General features: G+C 56.2%; 1 protein-coding gene across 2 annotated transcripts in view; it reads right to left on the bottom strand.

Annotated features, from left to right (window-relative positions):
* Positions 1 to 11,541, bottom strand: part of PDGFRB (platelet derived growth factor receptor beta) — a 37,849-nt gene extending 26,308 nt beyond the window's left edge. Inside the window, exon 1 of one of the 2 annotated variants that reach the window (XM_043598051.1) lies at positions 10,887 to 11,541. The gene's annotated coding sequence lies outside the window, so the exon portion shown is untranslated. The remainder of the gene's footprint in view (positions 1 to 10,886) is intronic. The other variant, XM_043598061.1, reaches the window with a different exon arrangement.
* Between the last annotated feature and the right edge of the window lie 9,135 nt (positions 11,542 to 20,676).

Genomic DNA, 20,676 nt, shown 5'->3' with positions numbered 1-20,676 from the left:
GCCCTCAGGGATCATGTATCCAATCCAACCCTCTTCCTGTGCCCACTGTACAGGTGAGGAAACTGAGGCTGAGAAAGAACCAGGGACAGGTCCCAGTGTTTTGACCTAGGCAAGCTCAGGTCCCTGGCTCTGATGTGAGGCTGGGGGCTCGAGGCCCGGGGGCTCAGACTATCTCTGTCCCCACAGAATGCCCCCTGCCCTGCCATTCATAAAGCTTTATATCAAAGTCACTTTCCCTGCGCTGTCCCAGCCAGGCAGGGAACGGGGACTGAGACTCCCAGGAGATGGCTAAGTTGCAGGCAGAAGCAGGACAGCGGCTCGAGTGGCTTGCAGCCTCGTCCTCTCTTCTATACACCTCTCTCCACTCTGCGTCCCCTGGGACAAACTGGCGCAGATCCCTGGCTGGGGAATAAGGGGATGTGGGTCCTCGGCCCAGCTCTGTCACCCACCTGCAAGGTAGTCTTGCCCCTTTCTGAGCCTTGGCTTCCCCGTGTGCACACAGGGTGGGCAGGGCTGTCCTGGATGCCCCTTCCAGAGCTGCCATGCTGTGGCTGTCGGGACCCTGCTCCAGAAGGCGGCTGGGCTGGGCTGGAACGCTGGGGTGGGGGTGGGGTGCCGGGGAGGGGCCCTGGCCTGGATGTCATGACTCAGCTCAGAGAAGGCAGCCAGCTTCGGGCCTGGGAGTGAGTGGGGGCAAGAGGCATCTGGAGCCAGGGACTGAGCCCTCCTGCCAGCAGCTGGGAGGGCACGTGAGTGAGGGCCACACTGGCTGGACCTGGCAGACTGTGGTCCGTGTGGCCTCCACCCAAGTGAGCTGAGGCCTACGTGCACTCCTGCGGCGTGGGTGGGAGCCAGGGAGGACTGCAGGGTCCGCTGGGCAGGGACACAGTTACAGGTCGGGGTGGGGGGGGGGTAGAGGCCTGGGAAGGGGCTCCCACCTGCCACCCTCAATCCTATGCCTCACTTCTGTCTGTTCGTAAAGGTTCAACGCTCCACCTCTACACGATGACTCCCCCCACAAGCCTCAGGATCACATCAAGGCCAGAGAGGGTGACCAACCTGGCCCAAATCACACAGCGATGCAGCTTGGTCATCCAGGCTCTACTCTGCCACGCTGCTTCTAGACCCAGAGGACCTTCAATGTTTTCAGGTACCTATGAGGTCCCCCAAACAAAGCAGTAGCAGTCGGCTCAGTTGGAGCCTGGCCTGGGCGCTCGTTGTTCTGGAAGTCCAAGTGGGTGGAATTAACCGTGCCAGTTCCATGGACTGTTACTCTGTCGCTTCTGTCGGTCCTGCTGCACTTCCCCGTTTCTGTCTCCTCACCGCCAGTCTGTCCCCTCCCTCCTGTTCTCACACCCCAACCAGAGGAACCTTTCTGTCCCTAGGAAGGGGCTGGCTTCTTAACTCCGCCTTTAAGAACCTTGGTGCCCCGGCCTGGCCCTGCCGACAGCTCATCATGACTGACACAGGGAGGCTGATGCCCTCCCAGCTCCCCAGGGCCCGAGCGAGGCCCCCACACTCGTCACTCACTCTGTGTTCCTCGCCCCAGGAGGCCTCCCCGGGGACACAATGGAAAGAAATGACCTATTTTCTGGAAGTTCAAAATAAAACGAAACATCTGTCTGGATCAGAGCCAGGCTGATAAAGAACGGACCGATCCCCCCCAGCCCCAGCCCCCCCCTTCTGCCACACACCCCCTCACCCGCCAGAGTGCGAGTGCTTGGGGGTGGGGGATACTGCAGGCCCAGCTACTTGGAACAGTTCGTGGGAAAGCGCTCAGTGTGTGCTTCACGGCCACTGGGGGCCCAGGGGAGGGGGCCTGGGTCCTCACACAGGCTGGGAACCAGCCTGAGAAGGAGGTCAGTGAGGGAGGGAGGCTTCTACATGCTCCCGTCCACCCGCCTGCCTGCCTGCCTGCCGAGCAAACACTTCCTGCCTCCTCCGGCGCCTCTCTGGCCTCCCTGCTTGTCCCCCACGGCTGCCCACCCCCACCCCCGGGGCCATATGGCCTGGCTCTACCCAGGCCCAGTGGGCCCCTGGGCCAGAGTCCTATGGATCCCATCTGGACCCCCTAGAGCGCCTACAGAATAGAACAAGGGCTTAGAAGGCATTGAAAGTAACAAGAATAATAATAGCTACCTCTGATTTAGTTTGTATCCAATGCCTGGGCTAAGCCGTTGATGTGAATGATCTCAGAAGAATCCATGATCTCTGTGTCGCCTCTCCATTTTACAGAGGAGAAAAGCAAGGCACAGAGAGGTTAAATCATTTGCCCAAGGTCACAGACCTTGCCGGCAGGGGAGCCAGTGCTCAGTTCTGGACGGGCTGACCCCAGAGCGCCCAGGCTCAACGCCCGCGTGACAGCCTCTCAAAGGCAGGAGGTAAAGACGACAAGCCCTTGCCTGGCACACAGCATGGCCTCAAATGAGCCACCCGCCTTGGTCTTTCGCCCTCTGCTTCCCGACCTCGCCTTTCAGTGCAGGCCCTCCTTGTAGCAGGGTGAGCCTGAAGCTGAAAAACAGGGTAGGAGACAGGCAGAGAGCCCCACAACCTGGGGGCTGGAAGGGGCCATAAATACTCCCTATTTGCGCCCCCCCTACCCCCCCCCCACCCCCCGCCAACAGGCTGTGTGCTGCACAGTGACCAGCGTCTCACCACCTCATCCATAACCCATTCCACTCTTGGAAGACTCGGGATCCTCAGAGGTCCGGCTAGTCAGAATTTTTCATAACATGGGGGGGTTTTGTTCTGTCCTCACAACAATGCTGAGAGAGGGTTATAATCGTGCTTTCTGTTTCATGACGAGGAAACTGAGTCTCAGAGAGGTCTGGTGACTTACCCAGGCTGACACAGCCAGTAAGCCACGAAGCGGGGACGCAAACTCAGGCTTGTCTGACTCCAAACCTGGAGGCTCAACCACCACGAGAGCCGGCCTGTCTCCCACCCAGAAACAGGTCTGTCCACGGAGGAAGAGTCCGCAGTGAGTTTACCCTAATGGGGTCCGTACAGAATGCAGGCTCCCAAGGACCGAAGGATCCTGAGGTCGGAGCCCTGTCCCTCCCTCGCTGAGGTGCAGAGTGAGTGGGGGTGAGTCCCAGCTCGCCCAGTAATTTGAAAGTCAAGCTGGGGATAGAGCTCAGAACCTTCCTGCAACTTCACCGCAGAGCCTGCCGGAGAGCGCATGGGTGAGGAGAGGAGTCCTTGCTGAGGACAGCCTGGCTCTGGCCAGGACAGCCACTGCCTTGAGGCCCGTCCCGAGTATCAGTGAGGCGAGGTGTGTGGCCGGCTCTGCCACAGGCCCGCTGTGCTCAGGGTCCAGGCCTGCCCCTGCAGGGGCCCCAGCACCTCTGCAGCTGCAGAGTTCCGGGCCTTCACCATCCCTCACTGCCCTCCCTGCACCACCACCCCCCCCGCCCCCCAGAGCCTCATCTCTGGCCGGTGCCATGGCAACAGAGAGCCCAGGTCCTGGCAGCCAAAGGAGCCCCTGAGAGGGGTCCCAGGCTGAGGCTGGGGAGGCGGTGGGGGTGGGGGGGGGGGTGCGGCGGTCGGAGACAAGCAAACCTTCTGTTCCCCGGGCTGCTGCCAGCCCCGGATCAGCCCTGGGCCGGGGTGGGGGCCGCAAATAGAATGGGTCCTCAGAGCCAAGTGGGCAGGGGGCAGGCAGGCCTCAGGCCGTTTGTCCTGACCCACCAGCACGTGGCCTGCCCCCGCCAGCCCAGAGCCCAAGCCCACAGGCAGGCCGAGGGAGCTAGCGAAGAGCAACCCTGCCATTAATTGGAGCCAACGTGGGGCATTGAGATTCCCCTCAGGGGCGGCAGAGCCAGAGGGGAGAAAACTCCCACATTTCACTTCCCTCTCCCTTTCTCAGCGTCTGTCTGTCTCTCTCTCTCTCTCTCTCTCTCGCCCCTTCCTCTGGTCCCGCACCCCGCTTCTCCCCCAGACTGTTAGTCCGCTTCTCTGGGCCTCGGCGTTCCCATCTGGAAGTCGGGGCTCGTCACCGAGCTGTGGAGGCCATTGAATGAGTTCATACAAGTAAAATGCTTAGAACAGGGCCTGGCACACAGCCAGTCAGTGGCCTCGTTCTTCTTCACTCACAGGAGAGTAACTCACTCACTCGCTTGCTCACTCGCCCAGGCCCCCTGGCCAGGCTCGTCAGCCAAGGATTGCACGTGACAAATGAGAAGGTAGGAAAGCCCCTTCCAGAAGGGCTCCTTAGGAAGGGGCAGCTGCTGTTGTGATTGGCATTGCCAGCAGGCTCAGCCAGGGTGGGGGCGGGGTGTCTCCTAGCTTAGTCAGGGATTTCAAGGCCCACCCAGGACCACGACCCAAGTGCAATGACTCCCGGTCCCCTGTCTGCCAACCACTTCCTTCCTGGACCTTTGTCTTAATCCCTTCATTTGATTCCCCCACAAATGAGGAAACACACCTAATAATTTTTTCAGAGGCCTCTAGATTCCTTTTTGGTTTTTTTCCCCAATGTTTATTTTTGAGAGAGAGAGAGAGAGTTGGGGAGGGGCAGAGAGACAGAGAGACAGAGAGAGAGAGAGAGAGAGGGAGACACAGAACTGAAGCAGGCTCAAGGCTCTGAGCTGTCAGCACTGACACGGGGCTCGAACTCACCAACCGCGAGATCATGACCTGAGCTGAAGTAGGACGCTTGACTGACTGAGCCACCCAGGCGCCCTGAGCCTCCAAATTCCTAATTCAGAATTAGGCTTTACGGTAGATGCTTGATAGATGCCTACACAGTGTAAGGGATCAAATGGCCTCGTAGGGTCAGCCCTTCTGGTCTTCAAGCCTCAGCTGTCCCCTAACACCTCGGGGTTCGCTAAGCTGGGGAGCTGGGACGGGCAAGCGATGGGGACTCTTTCCCTCCTGGGTGGTAATGGGACCAGCTGGCGAGAGGGCAAAAGGAGACCCTGATGCCACCCAGGGCATGGAAAGCACATGGAGCCCAGCCGGACCAGGTGTAGCAGTTCCATTCTGAAGCCACTTAATCCAGGTCCAAGTTCCGGGCCGGCTCTACCACCTTGTAACTGTGTGGCCTCTCTGACTTTCACTTTCTTGAGTCCCAGCCTCCTGGAAAATGACAGAAGAGACTTCCTTTTCCATTGCTGGGAGGGGTAAGATGATGACGAAAAGCACCCGTCACATAATAGGTGCTCAGTAAATGGCAACAATTATGAATATGTGATTATTTCAGTGGGAAGGAGGTGGCTGCCAGCTCGGCCTCCAGGGTTTAGTGGGGTTCTTTGGTGGGTGATGCCAGGGAAGGGCATTCCACAGCGGCTCTGCGTGGGAAATGGGAGATCTCGGGGCACCTGGGAAAATAGCAGGAAGAAAACTTCTAGGTTAGAAATCAGGGCTCTTTAGCAAAGAGGTAGGTGACGGGCAGGGAAGGAGTGCAGAGGTTACTTTGGGAAAGTTTGGGGGTTCCGGGTGAGGATTTAGGCTTTGCCCTGCAGGCACGAGGAAGCCAACCTTTCAGGGCATTGGTAGTGGGGAAGGGGGCGGCTGGCTGCTGGCTGGACAGCAATACAGCCCAACTCCAAGCACTATGGGAGGAGGGGCTCCTCAGATGGGAATGACAGGAGCAGGTTAGCATCAGTGGGAGCGCATGGATTAGAATGGGGACAGTGGAGGCAGAGATGCCACTTTCGGACATGAAGCCATCTCAAACCCTGCCTAAACCCCCTGGCAGAACCAGCCATATAATTTGTGGGGCCCCTTCTTACAATATTAACAATTTCAAGTGTGGGGCCCCCGCGAAGCATGGAGGCCTCTGTGACTGCCCATGTCGAATGCACATGAGGTCATCCCTGCTCCCTGGACTAAAGGGGAGGCCAACTGTCCAGCCAGCCAGCTGCCCGTCTGTTTTATTCATCTCTCCATGCATTTATCTATCACTGTTTCACTACCCATTCAGCAGACAGGCCCCAGCCTGGGAACCGGTAAGGGCACAAATACAGGTAAGAGGGGAGAAGCCCACGGTCTGCTGGGTCAGATGTGAGCCTTTCCCTTCGAGCCCGGTGCCCTGAGCTAGGGCTGTGACAGGTTTGTAAAGCGGAGCCTTGCCCTGTGCGTTGACCCTGGAATCCCCCCACCCACCCAACTTCGGCTCAGTCTCAGGAGTGGAGAAGCTAGCAGACCACAGTCTTTCAGTTCTACTTCTCAAGAAGGAAGGCTACCAGGGCAGCAACAAGGATTTGAAACAGCCACAGAAGCCTGGCAGGGGCTAAGGGCAAAGCGGGATGGAGCTTCTGGAGTCACTGAGCTGCTCCCTCGGCCTCCCCTTCGTGTATATAAAAGGAATTTATGGCCAGAATGGAGAAGTGATGTGATCAAAGCTCCATGGTCCACGAAACTACCCCGGGGGAGGGGGAGGGGGAGGGGGAGGGGGAGGGGGAGGGGGGTCCCACCCCCCATGGAAATGGCACTTCCTCTTTAGCCCAAACTCTGCCCTGTGACCTCACACCGGGGAGGACTGGGGCTGAGTGAGCCTTGGATGACAGACGTGGATGGAGAAGCCACAGCACATGCCCAGCTCAGTGGTCCCGGGTTCAGTGCTATCACGGATGATCTGTACGACTGGAGCTACGTCCCTCCCCTTCTCTGGACCTCAGTTTCCCACCCATAGAATAAGCAAGTTGGACCAGGCAACCCCCAGAGTCCTTTTCATCTCTGACCTTCAAGAACGGACTCCCTGGCCCTGCTGCCCCCACTTCCTAAAGTACAACCGTCTCCATCATAGGGCGGAGAAGCTGGTACCTCCTGCAGATGAAAGGTTTTTGGGCACCTGAGACATCAAATAGCTCTGATCTGAAACAAGGAGAAGAGATGGCAGATGGCATTAATGCAGCTAAAGCAATACACTTTGATTTTCAGCCTCCTGCACTAGGCTGGGGGCAGGGTGCCCCAGAAAGCATCTGGGAAGGGGGGTTCCTGGGGCAAGGGCCTGGGGCTTCAGGAAGCCCTTCTGCCTGTGGGCTCTGAGTCTGAAATCTTGGGAGATTTCGATCTTAAGTGTGAGAGTCGCCTTAAGACCCTCACACTTGAAGCAACAACTGTGTCGATTCCACACCCGCGCCCACCCAGAGGTGGGGCGTGGGTCCCCACACCATTCCCTCGCCTCGGGACCCCATCATTGCTCCTAACCACCACTGGGCCAAAGCCCTTCTTCCTCTTGAAATCAGAGCGTATGAGATTCAAAACATCAGCATTGGAAGGGGCCTAAAGGGTCACAGCATCCGCACATCCACACCCCAACATGCACACCTCCCTACCCTCCTTCCTCTGTATCCCAGGAAAACGGGCTCCGCAGGCACACACCCTCCGAGCTCCCTGAGAAACCAAGTGCGTTAACAGGCTGCTCTAACTATAGAAAGTTCCCCCTCTTTATTGCAGGTTACAGTTTTCCATTAGTGGTCATCGATCCCGACCTCTTTCTGTAACGGATGGAGAAAGGGTAAGAAAAACCCCTTTCATTGTGAAGTTAAATATGCATGATGCCTGAGTACACAACAGAGCTTGTGTGGCTGCCAATCCGGGCTGGCGTGGCTTGGAATCCTGGAATTGTTTGGGGCCTGGAAGGAGCTCAGAGATCATCTTGTTCAGCCTCCTGGTCTCACAGATGGGAAAACTGAGGCCCAGAGAAGGACTGACTCACCCGCGGTCACACAGAATGTGTTCCAGGGTCTGATGACCACCTCTGGAACTCTGAGGGGCCTCCGCAGCTGCGGCACATTCTCAGAGTTTGTGCTGCATCCCCAGGGGTGGCCCGTGCCCCACCCAGCCTCTCATCCTGCGCTCTGGAGTCACAAACACCCGGATGCAAATCCCAGTTCTATGGCTTCCTAGCTGTGGGACGTTGGGCAAATGACTTAACCTCTCTGGGCAGTTCCTCGTATAAAACAGAGAGGGTTTCTATCTACGCCTGGAGGTTGCTGTGATGATTATATTAGTTTGGCAAATATTTATTAAGCGCTTTCTGAATGCTGGGCCTGTTCGAAGCCCCAAGGAACCCAGCAGTGAACTTCACAGTAATGGATGGGAGGCACAACAGAACCGCTCAGGAATCGCTGTCCCTGTTATATCACCCTGCCCACTCTACTTCCCAGCTGAGGTGCTATGAACTCTGCCCTGGGGGGGGGGGAGGGAAGGGCAGGAAGGCCTACGGAAAGCAGTGGAGGAAGATCTCTCCCCATTCCAAGGGCCCACTGCCTACAGCGTTCTGAAACATGCGTGAGGAAGTAAGGTGGGCATGAAGGGCATTTCAGGGAAGTCTAAGGGACCGTCTCCTTCCTTCCGCCCTCCCCACCACACTCAGTAGCCCAACCCGAGCAAAGCACAAATCCCCTCCTTCAGTCCTGAAGGCAGCTGGTCTCAGAACCAGCCTGTGCCTAGAAGATGGAACTGGGCCTTTAGAATCCCCATGGTATCCAAGCCCCTTCTGTGGGCATTGCCCTTTGTGGATCGCAGACGGCTTTCACCGCCAAGTCCTGTGCAGGAGGCAGAGAGAGCAGCGACCCTCTCTTAGCCAATGGCATTAGGTCCAGCCCTGTAAAGTGCAAGCGCCTTACCTATGTTATACTCACACGGCCTACATACCTCCCTGCTGCTCACAGAGGAGGGGACTGATGCCCAATCAGACACAGGGTCACCCGGCCAGCCAGGAGCCAACTAGGGATTGATGGCACAGTCATCTGATGCCCAAACCTGACGTCGTTTATGCATGGTGCCCACTGCCTTCGAGATGTGGATGCAGCCCGGAAAAAGGACATGGGGACCTGAAGTTGGCCACACAGTGGACTTGAGTTGAGCCAGGACAAACGCCAGGTCTCCTGACTCTGAATCTACGGTGCTTTCCGCTGTCCCACATCTGTGGGCAATTATAAGTCTCAGCTTTTCTTCCCACAGAGGAGGGAGGGCTGCCTGATCACCCCTGAAGGGAAGGTGCTGACCAGATGGTCTCCTTCCTCACTTAGGGCCAGGCCAGGCTCCTGGCGGACCTGGGTGCAGGTGGGGCCTGAAGCTGAACTTAACTGCCGCAGAAGGTGCCGGAGCCAGGAGCAGCCTATGTGGGAGGACGGAGCCTGTCTTCCTTCTGACCTGGGGCTCCCCAGGTAGCAAAGGGTTACGTCTTTGCTTTCAAGCAGACACAGGCCGAAGTACCAACTCTACTAACTGTGTGACACTGGGAAAGTCACATAGCCTCTCTGGGCCTTGGTTTCCTTGTCTGCAAAATAGGGGTAACAACAATACCAATTCCCAAGACCTGGTAGGTGAGGTCCCAGGCTCTGGGCCTGGCACAGGGCAAGCCCTCCTTGACAGTGACCAACACGATCCTCATCCTGGAGCACTGCGGGTTGAGGGCGTCTTGCATGGAGGCAGGGGAGGACTGTGTGACTTCAGATATCTCACTAGAGGCCTCTGTGCCCTCTGGGATTGCAGAGGCGGGCAGGGACACTCCTCCCTGTCTGACATAGAAAAATGCAGTCTGGAGGAACTACATGATGCTCTGGAAGGTCACCGGAGGGAAGGCCGGGGCCTGGTTCTGGTCTCACATTTGGGAACAGGAGGTATTCGGCGGAGCCCCTCCTCCCTTCCCCGGCACGTTTTCTCGGTTCCACTGACCGCCGGCAGATGCTGGGGGCAGAACACAGAGCACAAACAGGAAGAGAAGGCCAAGCAACAAGGCAAAAGGGCATGACAAACACTTGGAAGACTGGAAGAACCTCGGAAGACTGCCTGGAGGAGGTGAAGTAGGCAAGGTCCTTGAAAGAAAATGGAGGGGATGAGGAAGGGCATTCTCATAGGCAGGATTGTGCTTACTCCTCCGGAGAACCCTGGGATCTGACTGACACAAGGCCCAGGTTTGGAGAAACGAGGCAGGGAGCCTGTTATCTCCCGGAGCTCTGCCACTTAGTAGCAGCGTGATACAGTTTTGTAGCTGCTGTGAACCTCACACGTACAACCAACATAAAATCCGTCCCTGCCTCTGGAGCTGCTGGCGAGTTCCGTGAGATCATGCTCATAAAGCTCTCCACGCGGTCCTGGCATGCAGTAAATGTCAATCAATGGCAGCTACTATTAGGAGTTGGGGCTTTCTATAGGGGAGAATCAAAGAAGGAATCGTGATCAGATTCATGTTTTAGGATGGAGTGAAAGCAGCGTCCGGAAGGAGGGAGACAGCAAGGCGGCCTGAGCAGCTGCCTGAGTCCAGAGGGAAGGGCCCAGCGACTGACCCCCTTCTTCACAGAGGGGCCCCCACGTCTGACGGCCGGTCCCAGACCCCCAGGCCCACAGCCCCAGCTGCGTGACCGTGACCGCTAGCCTTGCCACAGCCCCCTTGCCTTCGCACTTTCCCAGCCACTGGGGGTTTGGAAGGACATCTTAGGAATCTGGAAAATTTGCAAATCCATTTAAATCCGAAGAGGTTGCCTGGCGGCCAGCTGGCCTGGAGCCAGATGGATTCTTAAGGACAAGGCTTGGGCCCAGAGACAGGGGCCATGCCTCTGAGGTCCCCTATCCGTGTACCCTGCTTGCCACCTCCCAATGCCCCTCTCAAGCTCCTTCCCGCTCTCCCCAGCCCCGTCAGGCAGTGCTACGTTTTGGAGGCCCTCCGTTGGCACCCAGAAACCTCTGGGGTTCATTTGATGAAGGCAGGGGGCAGCAGGGCTATGGAGACTGAGACCACCCACCCCAGAAGCAGCCTGAGCAGGAGAGAACTAGCTTCTCCAGCCCTGACGTGGCCCACAGCCTCCCGGCCTCCTCCCATCTGGTTTTGTTAAAAATATTTTCCATTTTTTGACCTACCCAAGAAGGCACAGGCTGGAGCAAGGGGACAGGACAAGGGGTTGGGAATCCCCCCTTCTCCCAGCACTTACCTTGCTGCTGATGCCTGCGGGTGTGGGCACAGTCCTGAGCTCTGGGCTGTCACCCCCTCCAGGAAGTCCTCCTCACTGGCCTCTCATTAACAGAGAGACTTTGCTGGACCCCAAATGGGGCAAGCGCTGGGTAGGAGAGCAGGGAGGACAGCTGCAGTCTCTGGGAGCCTCGGGAGAACGGAGGGGAGTAGGGGGCTGCAGGGATGAGGAGTGGCCTCAATCCCAAAGCATCCTGCGGGAGGAGCAGGGTTGCCAGGAGGGGCCGCCCTGGGTCTGGCCGTCGGTGTTGCGGGGCACAGCCGCTGGTCAGAGGGTGACCAGCTCTCTCCTTGCCGTCCTCCTTCTCTCTGCCTCCAACTTGTTCACAGAGGGATCCTGCGTCCCAGACGGGATGGGCAGGGACTGCGGGCGCTGGCAGCCCCAGGAGCTCACACTACTGTGGGCTTCCCTGCCCCTCCCCCACTTTGGGGGAAAGGCTGAAGGGCCGCCTCTGATTGGCTCAGCTCGGAGAAGGGGGGCGAGGGGGCGGGGTAGGTGGACGCGTGTGTCTGTTTTCAATTTCAGTTTCTTCCCCCCTCTCTTTCTTTTCCCCCAAGTTTCTTGTTTTTCTTCCTCGTTTCCCTCTGCTTGCTCCCTCCGTCGCCTGCTCTCTCAGGATGTGAGGGGATGTTTAGAAATTCCGCAGCCCACGCCAACCGCTGAGTCACTTTTATTAAAAAGTGGCCTGGCCCCACTTGCCTGATGCTTTGCCGTGGTACCTGGGACCGAGTCCTTCCTCCGTGCCTCAGTTTCCCCATCTATAAAGGCAACTCCGATAAGTTACATGATTGATTCGGTCAACATCCATTTATTGAAAAGGCGTGTTGACGGGGCACCTGGGTGGCTCAGTGGGTTGAGTATCCCACTTCGACTTCGGCTCAGGTCATGATCTCCCGGTTGGGGAGTTCGAGCCCCATATCGGGCTCGCTGATGTCAGCCTGTCAGCGCACAGAGCACACTTCGGATCCTCTGTCCCCCTCTCTGTGCCACTCCCCTACTTGTGCTCTCCCCAAAATAAATAAATATTTTTTTTAAAAAAAAGCAAGTTGACACCAACTATGTGCCAGATACCGTGCTGGGTGCTGGGAATGCGGTAGTGAGTAAGACACAGTCTCTGACTTCGGGGTGGCCCAGGCTAGTGGGAGAGACAGGGATGTACAGGCAGGTACCCCAAAGAAGGGCAAGGGCGCTGAGAGCGCATTTAGAGGGGTAGCTAACTGAGGCTTTTTTACGATCAGTCACTTTTCAGAAGAAGAAACCCAAGACCCAAGTGTGAATTGGTGCAGAGGAAAAGAGACCTGCCCAGCGTCACCCAGTATAGCTCAGAGTTCCAAACGTGTCACTTCTTGTCATCTTGCAGCCCCTGGAGTACCAGGAAAGGATTATTTCTCCACCTTATAGACGATGAAATGGAAGTCCGGAGAAGTGAAATGAGCTTCCTGAGCTCACACAGCAATGGCAGAACTGGGGCGGAATCAGGCCTCCTGAGTTACATGGTGAAACAGACACGGGCAATCTGACCCCAATGGAAGACCCACACCGCAGTGCAGACTGGGCCTCCCATCCTGCCTCCTTCCTCTGTTATCCCTTTCCCTGCCTCTCATGCAGTCACTCAACAGGTATTTTCAAGTACCTGCTCATGTTCCATTTCCAGCTTCTTGCCCTCCCTTCCCTACTAGGGTCTGCCAAGGCCCCTCCAAAACCTGGCTGGATCTCTGGCTCCCCCTACCTAGTCCACCCTCATTTCCTCAGACCACAAGACGTCTCTAGTCACAGACTCCTGGCTCTTAGATGCCCAAGGACATCATTTTAAAGGGCTTTAGGGGGGCGCCTGGGTGGCTCGGTCAGTTGAGCGTCCAACTCTTGATTTCAGCCCAGGTCATGATATCGCGGTTCGTGGACTCCAGCCCCGCATCTGTCATCATGGAGCCTGCTTGGGATTCTCTCTCCTCCTCTCTCTGCCCCTCCCCTGCTCACTTGCTCTCTCTCTCTCAAAATAAATACATAAAAATTGTTTAAAAGTTAAAAAAAGTTGAGTCATCCTCTGCCCCAACACTTTATGCATTGGGGAAACTAAGTCCCAGAAGGGGAAAAGAAAGGTGTCCCAGGTCGGGTCACACAGGTAGAGCCTGACTCTGCCCAGGGCTCCTTCCTTCCTACTCTCCGCACCTCTGTCTACCCCCTTCTTCTGGGGTCCTCTGTTCATGGGGCAGGAGTGTTTGCCCAAGCTGGGATTTCATGCCAACCACAATAGCATATCTTGAGGTCATTTCTTGGTCTTATCTAAGTGGAGATTGCCCAACATCTGAGCATCTGGGCTGGGCCGCACGGAGGGAGAAGAGTTCTCAGATGGGTCCTAAGCCATAGAGTGCAGGCCGTGAGAGACTCCAAAGAGAGGGGCCTGGCCAACCTTGATAGCACTGGGGCCCTACGGGATGAGAGGGGGACTCCAAAGACCACAGGGTCAGGCCTACACTGGGATTTCTTATGCCCGAAGACCCTACGAGTCCTTACAACTCTGAGCATTTGACTTGGCTACTCACCTCCAAAGCCTTGGCTTCTCTGCTGGGACCAGACAGTTTGGGGGGGGGGTTCGGGGAGCAAAGAGGCATTTCAACCCCTAATTCCACCCCCCCAACAAGTCCGGGAATGAGGACACCCAGATATGGACTTGATTTGTGTCCTTGGAGAGATACCTTTGCCTCTCTGAGCCTCAGTTTCCCCATTTGTACATAACGGGGTTGAACTCCTTGTGCTGGAAGGCGGTTGGGATGCTCTGTTTACAAGTGTCTTAGGTTGGACTCTGGCTAGGGAGAGGAGGCTGGTAGGCCCCAGGGCAAGGGGACAGCTGGGGGCCAGAGATGCAGCACAGAGGGGAGGGGGTGGCTGGTGGTGGCTCCCCCGGGAAGCTGGCGGCGGCCGGTTTCCGGCCAGCCCAGCCGTCCGGCTGGCCCATCTGGAATCATTTAGCCCCTACCACCATTAACCCTTGGCAGGCACCAGGGCTGCTGTGCCTCCTCTCAGCTGAGATGGGGCTGGGGGACCAGAGCCACACGGAACACCACAGGGCACTCCCCAAGGGCTGGACCATTGAGGCAGAAGAGTCATGATTGACAGGGCAGGTTCTAGAGCCAGAGACAGAACTGGGTTCAAACCTCAGCTTCTGCAATTCCCAGCTGCACAATCTTGAGCCAGTTGTTTAAACTCCTGAGCCTCAGTTTCTTCCTCTGGCAAATAGAGCTCATTTGAGGAATGATTTGAAAGACTGTTGCAATTTGTAATGCACTTAAAGGACTCAGTACAGCGTCTGGAAGTGTTAAGGAAATATTGAGTTTCCCTCGTTCCAGCTGCAGCCCATCACTGTGTGCTGCTGAGCCCAGCCGGTCCTTCTCTGGGCCTCAGTTTCCCCTGTGTGCTCTGAAGGGGTGGGCAGTGGGCAGTACCTTTGAGCGGTGTAGCACTGTCAAGCTGGGGTGGTCAGCACAGCCCCCCGGCCCCACCAGGGACAGGACCGGCCATGAATAGTCTCCCAGCTGCCCAGATGCTGGGAGCCCCGTCTAGCCTGGGACAACGCTGATGTGGAAAGGCTGGGCCGACAGTGGGCAGGCAGAGCATGGAGTGAGGGGAATCCTGCCTCAGGTGAAGTGAGCGGGATACAGAGGGAGAAGGGAGCTCTGGGTCTGGGGCTCAGCACTTCTCCCCCCTCCACTGCACGGGGTCACGCTCAAGGATTAAGAGCCTGAGCTCTGACACTGGAAGGTCCAACCCAGCTCTACCCCTTGCTAGCTGTGTGACCCTGGGCAAATTAAATTACCCAAGCTCTCTGAGCCTCAGTGTTTTCGGCTGTAAAATGGGGACACATGTGCCTACCTCGCCGAGTCGTTGAGAGGCCTGCATGAGTGCCGCACCAGGTGTCTTATGCAAGGACTAGAGCAGAGCGAGAAAGCCCCACTAAAGGTAACGATTCTCCGGCGTCTCCTCCAGGAGCCGCCGTCACAGAAGTCCATCACCAGGGCCGCAGGGCAGCCCATCCAAATGCTCACTTTACAGCCCAGATGACTGAGGCCAGGGCTGGAAAGTTGACTGAGCAAGGCTTTGTAATGCATAAGACCAGGACGGGAAGGGATGCTTTTTGTCTAGACTCAGGCCCAAGCTCTTCCCCGAAGGAGGGAACCAGGCTGAACTGAACCCCCCTCCCCAGACCCCCACCCACGCTTGTCAGAGCCGGAAGCCACAGCTCTCAGTGGGGCAGGGGGAGGGGGGGCCCGGAAAGGGCGCCTGAGTGGGAGAATTCCCAGTAGGCCAGCTCAGCACTCACTCAGGCAGGGCCAGCAGCCACCGCATCTGGCTCTCCCACGCTCCCAGCGCTGCCCCCCTCCCAGGCTCCCCAGGCCCGGGGTGAGGAAGCAGCACACACAGCACAGGCATCGGCACAGTCATCTTGGATGTCAGGGCCTGAAGTGTCCTAAGAGTGCATCCATAGTACAGGCATGGACACCGAGGTCCAGAAAGTGGAGAAGACTTGCCTGAGATTAGCTGAGAGAGAAAGGTCCTGGAACGCGGGACTCCTGACCCCCAGCTCGGTGTCCTTCCACTCTGCATGCACTGAGCAGGTAGATCCTGGTACCTGCAGCTGGGGAGCCAGAATTGGGGTACATTGGGAAAGGCCTCTTCCCCTCCTGGACACTCGACATAGTGGCTGGCTGGTTGGGCAGAAGAACCAAGGGGGGGGGTGGACTTTGGGCCACACTCCCACCCTAGATTCCTCAGGAATGATTTGAAAGACTGTCGCAATCTGTGATGCACTTAAAGGACTCAATACGCTGTGTGCTGCCCTCGCTGGGCCAGACTATAGCCACCAAAGCCTGACAGGGTCCCTGGAGATAGGACCCTGCCTACCTCGCTCAGCCTCTCCCAGGCTCCATCTGACCTCAGTCTCAGTGCCCCAGAAATCAAGAGTGTGTCCTGGTACACACGGATGGTTCAAGGATCGTCAGAACAACAGGGCCCTCAGAGGACACATATGTCCCCCTCACTGGACACACTGGGTCCCAGAGAAGGCCGAAACCTGCAGGAGGGCACATAGCAAGAACCGGGCAGAGTCTGACCCACAGGCTCTGCTGTCCCTCTTACCATTTATCCAAACAGTAGAAATTAATTGAGCACCTACTATGGGCCCCACCCTCATAGGGCTCACAAGCAAACACCAAGGAAACCACAAATCAGTGATATCATATTGTGATCAGTGTGATGAAAAAGATGAAGAATAAGGGTGGGGGCTTTTGTCTAGGCAGATTGAGGTTTCTCCAGGAAAGAAATACTTCAACTGAAGCCTGAGGTTAAGAGGCCACACACAAGAGTGGGAACAGTGTTCTAGGTAGAGGGAACAGCATATGCAAAAACTTGGAAGCCAAAAAGAACTTGGTGTGTTTGAACAGAAAGAAAAGAATGGTTGAGACACAGAGGGGACATGGCAGGGTAGAGCCCGGAGAGGAAGCCAGCGGCCAGGCCTCAGGGTCTTGTGGGTTTTGTCTTGAGGGTCAGGAGGGCCAGTGCACGATTTTAAACAGGGACTGATAAGATCAGGTCACTGTAGTGCACTGTGAAGGATGGGCTAACAAAGGTGACAGCAGGGGGCTAGTATGGAGGCTGTTGGAGTTGACTGTGGACTGGCTGCCCTCCCTCCAGCACTGGATCGTAAATAGAGACTGTGGGAATGCACCCTATAGGGAGTTAGGACTTGTGGGCCCCAGTCCATGCTTAACCACTGACTCACGGAGTGACCTTCCTTTCCTTCCCTGGCTGCTGTATCTCCTTTGAACAAAGGGTCCGATGCTCTGCCCCTTCAGATGATTCTGCCCCTAGGCCTTAGGTTCTAGCATCCTTTCTGCTCCCTAAGTGGCGATGTACTGGAGGGCTGCCTTCCTTCCCCACAGGGAGCAGGAGGAGAATCAGGGAGTCTGGCAGGGGGTCAAGTTGGAGAACAGGCAGCCTGTGAGCCTTCCGGTAGTACCCCGCAGTGCCAGCAGGTGACGCCCCAGCCTCTGGAGGAGGAGACGAAAGGTGCGGGAGGGGGAGGTGGGGAGAGGGGGTGCAGAAGGAAAAGCCATGTCGCAGGAGCCCCAGCACCCACCCGTGAGCCTCACATCTGCCCCCTGGAGGTGGGTAGGGCAGGAACGGCCATCCCTGCTTTCACCTCAGAAATAGCTCAGGCTGGGTGGCTCGGTTGGTTCAGCGTCCAACTTCTGCTCAGGTCATGATCTGAGGTTCAAGCCCCGCAGCAGGTTCTCTGCTGTCAGCACAGAGCCTGCTTCGGGTTCTCTGTCTCCCTCTCTCTCTGCCCCTCCCCTGCTTGCTCTCTGTCTCTCTCTCTCTCTCTCTCTCAAAAATAAAGTAAACATTTAAAAAAGAAAGAAAGAAACAGCTCAGACAGAGAGAGTTCCTCACCTAAGGTCACAGAGTGAGTCAAGGCCCTTGGGCTGCAGTCTGGGTAAGTCGAAAGCCAGGCCACCAGCCTCTCTTAAGCAATCCACTTCCAACCGAAAGCTCAGCCCAGAACCTTTCCTCTTCCCATAAACCTGTTTAGAAACCGACTTATCACCAAGATCTTTATGAGGCCATGTCTCTGCGCCCCACCCCTGGAGGCTGTGGTCAGGTATGTGAGAGTAGCCCAGAGGGAAGAGGGGCCACCGGGGAGCCAGAGGCAAGGAAGGGTCCAATAAACAGCTGCTCCCAGAGATAAGGGGCTGTCAGAGGAAGAGGCCGTGACGCGGTGGACGGGGGCTTCTCCGCACAGTCACAGTACCATGCTGGACCACCGTCTGAGACAACCAGTTCCCAGTGGGCAGATGGGGACACTGAGGCCCAGGGAGGCAGGTGCTCAAGGTCACATGGCGAGTCGGAGGCTAAGGTGGGGCGGGACCTGCCATTTCAGATTCCCCGCCTGGGACTTTTGAACAACGTTACAGTGTTCTCAGGAGGGGGAAGCAGGATTCACATCAGGGCTGGTCTCGGGTCTCTGGTTGGAGGGGTCCATCTAAAGCTGAGGGTAACGGGAGAACTGAGGCTTTTTTGCATGAGCCAGAGGAGGAAGAGGAAGCAGATATTTGTATAAGCAAAACCCCGGGTTTAAGAGAGAGACGCACACAGCGCACGACCTTCCCAGGCTGGAGAGGAAAGAAAAACTTCCAGAGAGGCCACGGACCTGCTATGCGGCCTCCGGGGAGTGACTTCACTTCTCTGAGCTCCAGCTGCTTCATCTGCAAGGTGGGGGTAACAAGACCCTGCCTCACCCTACCTGAAATAATACATGCAAATGAACTTGGCCCCCTGCCTGGCACTGAGTGAAGGAGCGCGTTGGCTCTGTAAGGGTCTACCATGGTCAGCATGCGGCGAAGTCTATGTTGTCCCTGCTCTCCTACTCTCTTGGAGGGGGTGGTGCTTGGAGGATCAGCAGGGCTGGGCCGAGGACCCCTCGGGCACTCTGGGTGGGCAGCGAGAAAGGCCAGTGGGGTCCGGAGACCCAGCTTCCAGGCCCAGCCCCGTGCCTGTGTGACCTTGCCTAGATACCTGGACCTCTCTGTGCTTCCTCATCCAGGAAATGGGGCCAGCCTGCTTTGCCCCACCCTTCCCAACACCCAGGGTTCAGGAAAGAGCATGCCCAGGGAAAGGTGGAAATAGAGGCCTACCCCCAGGATGTATCTGTGGAGTAGGAGGCCTACCCCAGCCTCCACCCTGGGAGAGGACAACCCTGAGGGGGTTCCCCTGAGGGGATCATGAAGCCGGTGGGATGACTCCCCCAGGCCTCAGGGCTCCCTGGTCTTGATCTCTCCCGGATCAGGAAATAGGCCCCACTCTGCCCTTAAGGCCCTCATCTCTCAGCCACCGCCCAAGTCCTGGGCACCGTCTTCGTCATTTCTGGACCCCTGCCCGGCTTCCCCGCTGCTCTTACCAAGATGTAATTTCACCTTTATCTGTGATTATTTGATTCATACATGCTTCCCCCCTCCCCCCCACCAGACTATAAAACCCCAAGGGCAGGGCCTCACTACCATAATACATATTTGTCAAATGAATGAACACACGAGCAAATGAATTCCTATATCTATTCCCGAGCTCTGATTTAGCATATTGTTGGAATTAGAGGGCACCCAGAAAGTACCAACCTTCCTGTCCCCCAGGATAGGCATGCTTTCTGCAGCGTCCGTGACCAGAGACCTCCAGCAGTCACTTGCATACCTCCTGTGATAATGAGCTCACTCTCTATTTCCTGACAGCCCATTTCCTAATGGATGGCCCTTCAGAGGGCACTCTATTATGGATGGGTTGAAACCTATGTCTGTCTATGCCTACAGCTTTCTCTCTCAGGTCCCAGGTCTGTCCGGCACGGCTTCCCAAACTCAGAACCTCAAGTCCCATTCCAGATTTTCTCCTTCTGCTGAGCAATCCCGGTTTTGTCAACTCAGAGAGGAGAGCCCTGTCTTTTTGGGTCTCTTCTCCCTTCTTTGTATACTTGTCAGTTTTTGACTGACCGCTTGAAAGAGTCAGAATTTCACCAACACGCCCCCTTCCTGACCTGGGAAAGGGAACCTTTCCCACAGAGGCAACCATGGGCTCATTCCATGACAGGCAGCTCCCTTTCCCCACCAGCTTTCATTTTTTGTTGCATAAACTTGGGCATGGCCCCTTTCCTTGCGGGGCCTCACTGCTGCCACCTGCACAATGGAAAGTTCCTCTGATCAGGAAGGGGAGCTACGTGCTTCCTGTCCCCGATTCTGTTATAGTACCCATTGGAACCCCAGATGGACAAGATTCTGACCAGCGCCAGCTTCATTGGGTGGGTCACCTGTACAGTCACCCAAGGCCCAGTGTTTAGAAGGGCCCCATGGGTGGTTAAATCCTCTCTGTCGCCATCTTGCAATTCTGAATCATTTTTGAGCAAGGGACCTCACGTTGTCATTTTGCACTGGACCCTGTAAATTATATTCAGATCCTGACATCTGTCTGGATGTAGCCTTGAAATGATGCTGACCTCCCCTGGCAAACTAATGCAGTGACCCAAGGGAGGGACAGGTTGATAAGACCCTGATTCTGTCCACCTTTTGGGGGCCACACATCTCTGCACAGGTAGGGTGTCCCCAGGAAATGTTGGAGGATCAAACACCGTCGGGGGCTTCTGTGCAGCTCGTTGGCACCGAACCCCACCCCCCGTGGAAAGGGAACCCATCTCCCCAAGACTTCCTGACCCAGGGCCTTGTCCTTCATGAGTCCTTCCCCAAATCTCTCAGCCTTGCTGCCCGTTCCAGGCTCCTCAGCTGTTTTACACACTCCCTCTTGGGTAGCTGTGAAATGTTTACCAGTCTTTCTTTAATAGGGGGAGGGACACGCATGAAGCGTTTAAAATACCAATGGGCCCCAGCTATAAGTGAACCAAAGCTTTTAGACCTTGATCACACAGGCCAACTGTTAAAAAAATCAACTGGAGAATTTTGCATCCAGACTGAGTGTTAGATAAGACTCAAGAATTTGTGTTAATTTTGTTAGATGTGTCTAATGGCATATTATGCAAGAAAGTGTCCATGTGTTTTAGAGATGCATGCGGAAGTATGTAGGGGTGAAACGACATGGTGTTTGAAGTTTGTTTTAAAATACTCTGGCAAAAAGAGGGGAGTCGATAAAATAACTGTTACAAAAACTTGATAATGGTTGAAGCTGAGCGATGGGTATATAGTGGCTCATTACCAATTCCACT

Source organism: Prionailurus bengalensis, chromosome A1 (genome assembly GCF_016509475.1).
Source record: "Prionailurus bengalensis isolate Pbe53 chromosome A1, Fcat_Pben_1.1_paternal_pri, whole genome shotgun sequence".
Taxonomy (NCBI): Eukaryota; Metazoa; Chordata; class Mammalia; order Carnivora; family Felidae; genus Prionailurus; species Prionailurus bengalensis.
This window is presented reverse-complemented; position numbering and strand designations above follow the sequence as displayed.